The 5,900-nt window shown below is 42.1% G+C and overlaps 1 pseudogene; it reads left to right on the forward strand.

The window, feature by feature from the left end:
* Positions 1 to 3,007: 3,007 nt before the first annotated feature.
* Positions 3,008 to 5,345, forward strand: LOC114197662 (zinc finger CCCH domain-containing protein 14 pseudogene; annotated as a pseudogene).
* Positions 5,346 to 5,900: the final 555 nt, after the last annotated feature.

Below are 5,900 nucleotides of genomic sequence, written 5' to 3' on the forward strand. Positions count from 1 at the left end.
TTAACACTAATCAAAAGAAAGCAGGAGCAGCTGTATTAATTTCAGACAGAGAAAACTTCAAAGCAAGGAAAATTATCAGGGATAAAGAGGGGCATTATGTAATGTTAAAGGAGTCATTTCTAGAAAAAGACATTTTGATCCTTAATGTATATGTACAGAACAACAGAGTATCAAAATGCATAGGATGAAAACTGATAGAACTGCAGGGGAAAATCAATGAATCCGCTATCATGGTTGGAGACTTCAATACTGCTCTGCCAGAAAGGGACAGAGTCAGCAGGCAGAAAATCGGTAAGGACATTGTTGAACTCGATAACACCATCAATCAACAGAATATAATGGACATCTATGGACTACTTCATCCAACAACAGCAGAATACATATGGAACATTGACCAAGGTAAACCACATTCTGGGCCATAAAACACACATTAACAAATTTAAAAGAATAGAAATCATACAGTCTATTCTCAGACCACAATGGAATTAAACTAATTCTAATTAATTTCTGCTACCGGAAATTAATAGCAAAGATAGCTGGAAATTTTGGAGATCAAACCAACATACTTCTAAATAGCACATGTGTGAAAGAAAAAAAATCTCAAAGAGAAATTTTAAAATAATATGAACTGAATATTTTAATGCATAAAATGGAAACACAACTTACCAAATTTATGGATTACCCCAAAAGTGGGGCTTTGAGGGAAACTTATAGCATTGAATGAATATACTAGAAAAAGAAGAAATATGTAAAATCTATTAGCTAAGCTTCCACCTTAGGAAACTAGGAAAAAGAGAACAAATTAAATTCCAAGTAAGCAGAAGAAAAGAAATAATAAATATTAGAGCAGAAATCAATGAAATTAAAAATAGGAAGTCAGTAGAGAAAAATCAATGAAACCAAAAGCTGGTTCTTTGAAAAGATCTATAAAGTCAATAAGTTCTAGGGGTGCCTGGGTGGCTCAGTCATTATGTTCCTGCCTTCGGCTCAAGTCATGATCCCAGGGTCCTGGGATCGAGCCCCGCATCGGGCTCCCTGCTCCACAGGAAGCCTGCTTCTCCCTCTCCCACTCCCCCTGTTTGTGTTCCCTCTCTTGCTGTGTCTCTCTCTGTCAAATAAATAAGTAAATAAAATCTTTAAAAAAATAAAAATAAAAAATTAATAAGTTCTATCCAGGTTAACTAAGAAATAAAGAGAGAGGACACAAATTACTAATGTCAGAAATGAAAAGACACCACTGCAGATCCCATGAATGTTAAAATGATAATAAATAAATATCAAAAAAAAAAAACCAACCCAACTCTATGCCCATAAATTTGATAACCCAGATGAAACAGACCAATTCCTTGGAAGACACAATCTGCTAAAACTCACACGAGAAGAAATAGACAATCTAAATAGGCCTATATCTATTAACAAAATCAAATCAATAATTAATAACCTTCCACAACAAAAAGCACCAGGCCCAGATGGGTTCACTGGTGAATTCCACCAAATATTTAAGGAAGAAATTATACCAATTTTCTACAGTTTCTTCCAGAAGACAGAAGCAGAGAGAATACTTCCCAATTCATTCTATGAGGCCAGCATTACCCCAAACCAGACAAAGACATTACAATGAAATACAGATCAATCTCTGTCAACAACATAGTTGTTATAGTGTCATACAGAGAAGTCTCACTGCCCTAAAAATCCTCTGTGCTTTTCCTATTCACCTCCCCTGTCATCCACCCCACAACCACTGATCTTATTACTGTCTCCATAGTTCTGCCTTTTCCAGAATGTCATGTAGTTGGAGTCAGACAATATATATGTAGCCTTTTCAGACTGGCTTCATTCACTTAGTTGTATGTGTCTAAGTTTCCTCCATGTCTTTTCATGGCTTGATAGCTCATTTATTTTTAATGCTGAATAATATTCTATTGTCTGGATGGACCAGTTTATTTGTTCACCTGTTGGAGGACATCTTGGTTGCTTCCAAGTCTTAGCAATTATGAATAAAGCTGCCATAAACAACTGTATGCAGGTTTTGGTGTGGACACAATTTTTCAACTCTTTTGGGTTGAATACCAAGGAGCATGACTGTTGCTTGTGTGATAAGAATATGTTTAGTTTTGTAAGAAATTACCACCCTACCCTTCAAAGTGGCTGTATCCTTTTGCCTTCCCGCCAGCCATGAATGAGAGTCCCTGTTGCTCCATATCCTCTGCAGCATTTGGTGTTGTCAGTGCTCATGTTTTGGCTTCATTGTCATTTTTATTTGCGTTTCCCTGATGACATATGGTGTGGAGCGTCTTCTTATGTGCTGATTTGCCATCTGTATATCTTCTTTGGTAAGGTATCTATTAAGGTCTTTGGCCCATTTAATTCTAACAAATGTAATACTCTGGTAAGGATGTTGATAACAGGGAGACTATGCATGAGTGGGGGCTGGGGGTCAAAAATCTCTGTACCTTCTCCTCAATTTTGCTATGAACCTAAAACTGCTCTTAGAAAATAAAGCCTTTTTTTTTTTTTTTTTAAAGAGAAGGCAATTGTTTAATGAGCACAAAATTTCTATTTGGGAAGATGAAAATGTTGTGAAGATGGATGGTGGTGCCCCAGAAAACCTTTAACACAAGGAAGGTTTTGTTTGGAGGGAGCATTCCTGGAGGTTGAGGGTTGAACATGACCTTACCAAAGGGCTTCTCGTCTGAAACACAGGCCTCGGGCACGGGGCCCAGAGACGGGGCTGCTGTCCGCTCCAACCCGTCTGACCTCAGGCCATGGATTCAACCTCCTACGCCTCAGTTTCCTCATCTGTAAAATGGGGAGATGGACATAATGATACTGCTGACTTCTGAGGCTGGCTTGAGGCCTCAAAGAGGTCAACGTATGAAAAGAGCTTTTACTGGCGGGTCACGCAGATCGCGCTGGTGGCTGGCGGCTGCGGCGGCGGAGCTGCGGGGCCGGAAGCCGGTGCGGGGCTCTGGGTAAGGGAGGCGCCGCGCAGTGGTGAGCCCGCCGGGAGCCATGGAAAGCGGCACCGAGATCAGCCGCAAGATCCCGAGCGCCATTAAGGGGAAATTGCAAGAATTAGGAGCTTATGTTGATGAAGAACTTCCTGATTACATTATGGTGATGGTGGCCAACAAGAAAAGTCAGGACCAAATGACAGAGGACCTGTCCCTGTTTCTAGGGAACAACACAATTCGATTCACCGTATGGCTTCATTGGTGTGTTAGATGAACTTCGCTCTGTTACAACTGACCCTTCCAGTCTTAAGTCTTCTGATACTAACATCTTTGATAATAACGTGTCTTCAAACAAAAGCTGTTTCAGTCGGGGAGATGAGAGAAGGCATGAAGCCGAAGTGCCGCCTTTTGCGGTTGCTAGCACTAGACCTGAAAAAAGAGATTCCAGGTTTTCTACTAGTTCACAGGAGCAAAAAACCACTACTGTCAGACAGACTTATGATGATGGAGCTGCAACCCGATTAATGTCAACTGTGAAGCCTCTGAGGGAGCCAGCACCCTCCGAAGATGTGATTGTTATTAAGCCAGAACCAGATGATCTCATTGATGAGGACCTCAATTTTGTGCAGGAGAATCCCTTATCTCAGAAAAAACCTACAGTGACACTTGCATATGGTTCTTCTCGCCCTTCTATTGAAATTTATCGACCACCTGCAAGTCGAAATGCAGATAGTGGTGCTCATTTAAACGGGTTGCAATTTCAGCAGCAGCCAAACAGTATTCATGCTGCCAAGCAACCTGATACACAGAACAGCCGGGCATATGAAACAGGACATTTGTGTGAACCGGAAATGCTTAACAGGTTAGAAGAGACTTAGAGTCCTTTTTTCAGAAACAACTCAGAAAAAAATGAGTATTGAGGAAGAAAACTTTCGGAAGAGAAAGTTGCCTGTGGTAAGTTCGGTTGTTAAAGTAAAATAATTCAGTCATGATGGAGAAGAGGAGGAGGAAGATGATGACTGTGGGTCTCGTACAGGAAGCATCTGCAGCAGTGTGTCAGTGCCAGCAAAGCCTGAAAGGAGACCTTCACTTCCACCTTCTAAACAAGCTAACAAGAATCTAATTTTGAAGGCTATATCTGAAGCTCAAGAATCTGTAACAAAAACAACTAACTATTCTACAGTCTCACAGAAACAGACACTTCCAGCTGCTCCCAGAACTCGAACTTCTCAAGAAGAATTGCTGGCAGAAATGGTCCGGGGGCAAAGCAGGACCCCCAGAATAAGTACCCCCATTAAAGAAGAGGAAACAAAGGGAGATAATATAGAAAAAAGCCAAGGAACTCAACAGAGGCAGTTGTTATCCCGACTGCAAATTGACCCAGTAATGGCAGAAACTCTACAGATCAGTCAAGATTACTATGGCATGGAATCCATGGTCCATGCAGACACAAGACCATTTATTCTGAAGAAGCCAAAGCTGTCTGAGGAAATAGTAGTGGCACCAAACCAAGAGTTGGGATGAAGACTGCAGATACCCTTTGGGTACTTTCAGGACACCTGATGCAGACACGAGATCTTGTACACCCAGAGAAACCTGCAAGTCCCAAGTTTATAGTGACGCTGGATGGTGTCCCCAGCCCCCCAGGATACATGTCAGATCAAGAGGAGGACATGTGCTTTGAAGGAGTGAAACCTGTAAACCAAACTGCAGCCTCAAACAAGGGACTCAGAGGTCTCCTCCACCCACAGCACTTGCAGTTGATGAGCAGGCAGCTCGATGACCCAAATGGTAGCTTCTCAAATGCTGAGATGAGTGAACTGAGTGTGGTCCAGAAACCAGAAGAACTTTTGGAGCGTTGCAAGTACTGGCCTGCCTGTAAAAATGGGGATGAGTGTGCTTACCATCATCCTGTTTCACCTTGCAAAGCCTTCCCCAATTGTAAGTTTGCTGAAAAATGTTTGTTTGTTCATCCAAATTGTAAATATGTTGCAAAATGTACTAAACCGGATTGTCCCTTCACTCATATGAGTAGAAGAATTCCAGTACTGCCTCCAAAACCAGTTGCAACACCAGACTCACCTTCTAGTAGTTAGCTGTGCTGTTGTTTCCCGGCTTGTAAGAAAATGGAATGTCCCTTCTATCATCCAAAACACTGCAGATTTAATACTCAGTGTACAAGACCTGACTGCACATTTTATCACCCCAGCATTACTGTGCCACCACGACATGCCTTGAAATGGATTCGACCTCAAACCAGTGAATGACAGTCCTACTTGGCAGAAGATTGTGGAGTTTCCATCTACTGGCAAAAATATTCTGCAGAACTTGTCAAACCTTTGAAACTTGGAATATACTGCTTTCATAATACGAAGTTTATTGCCTTTCTGAAGTGTCTAATTTTTCAAGTTTGTAAGTTTATTAAGTGGTTTTAACACTGGGTATTTTTTGTTGTTTGACTATGAAAAGACCGTTGAAGGAAAAGCTAAATTCTATTAAAGCATTTGAGGCGTGTTTGTGAAAAGAAAAAAAAAAGAGAAAAGAAAAGAGCTTTTACTGTGTGATGTAATAATACAGTCACTATTGTCATTTTAAATGCTTTTCTGTATCTGATCTTCCCAGGCCAGGTCTGTAATTATTTCTTGCAGGAGACAGGAGCTACTTTGGTACAGGGAAACTGCCCTTCCCAAGGCAGCCTGCAGGGCCCTCACCCTCCTCCCATTCCCCGGGGCCGGGGCCGGGGAGTCTGACTCCAGAGAGCCGGGCAGGGCCAGGGCCTCTCTCAGTCATGTGACCCAGGGACCGGCGATCTCAGTCTGTCGGTGAGAGTGGGCTGGATTTGTACCATCGCCAGGGCTCAAGGCTTGAGTCCGCTGCCATCCAGGGAAGCCAGAAGTCACCCAGGAGCAGAAGTTATGGGGGAGCGGGGGCAATGTGGGGTCTGAT

Source organism: Eumetopias jubatus, unplaced genomic scaffold (assembly GCF_037043125.1).
Source record: "Eumetopias jubatus isolate StellerSeaLion01/CBP00866 unplaced genomic scaffold, mEumJub1_p1.0 scaffold_7, whole genome shotgun sequence".
NCBI classification, from domain to species: Eukaryota; Metazoa; Chordata; class Mammalia; order Carnivora; family Otariidae; genus Eumetopias; species Eumetopias jubatus.